The sequence below is a fragment of the Meleagris gallopavo genome, chromosome 7, assembly GCF_000146605.3.
Source record: "Meleagris gallopavo isolate NT-WF06-2002-E0010 breed Aviagen turkey brand Nicholas breeding stock chromosome 7, Turkey_5.1, whole genome shotgun sequence".
NCBI lineage: Eukaryota > Metazoa > Chordata > Aves > Galliformes > Phasianidae > Meleagris > Meleagris gallopavo.
Window position 1 is genome coordinate 15161625 of NC_015017.2, and position 748 is coordinate 15162372.

The window sequence follows — 748 nt, forward strand, 5'->3', positions numbered from 1 at the left end:
AAACACACACAAAAAAAAAAAAACAAAACACTGTCTGTTCTTTCCTTAGGCTTGCAAGACGATGCTCATCCTGCTGTAATTTTCTTGATTGCTTACATTTAAAGATTTGTATCCTGTATTTTAACATTCAGTGTGACATTAAATATATGCTCAAATTGAACGTGTATGAAGTAACTGGAGGCATTCTCAGTCATGTCAAAGACACCTTAAGATGTGCTGATCAAGAACTTCACTACAGAAATATCATAGAACATTTTATAGGTGAAAATTCTATCCCTGTGAAAGTTTTACCAAGCTTCTTTATGTTAGTTGGCAGTTAAAAATAATTCACAATCCATCTCTTCTAGCAGATACTGAAGAAACAAAGTTATCTAGTTTGTGCTTGTGTGTGAAAAGTTTCTCTTCTGCTTTTTCTGAGGTATTCTTAATATGTTGCACATTATGTTGATAGTATACTCAAACATTAAAAAATGGCTTTGTAATTAAAAAAAAAAATCAAATCCTGCAAAAATTGTCTTTTCCTAACTCAGTAATCATATGTGAGTATTCATGCAAGTTGAAGATGTAATACAAGGACTAAGAATATATTTGGAGGAGAATGTGGTAGGATTAGGAAGATGGAGCTGAGTTTTACAGAAAGCGTAGCCTTTTCTTTCTCCCACAAAAGCTGCAAGAGACTGCTGCTGGAGAACACTCTAATTACATGCTATGTTAGCAGGTTAACTACATTCTTACACTTCCAAAAGTA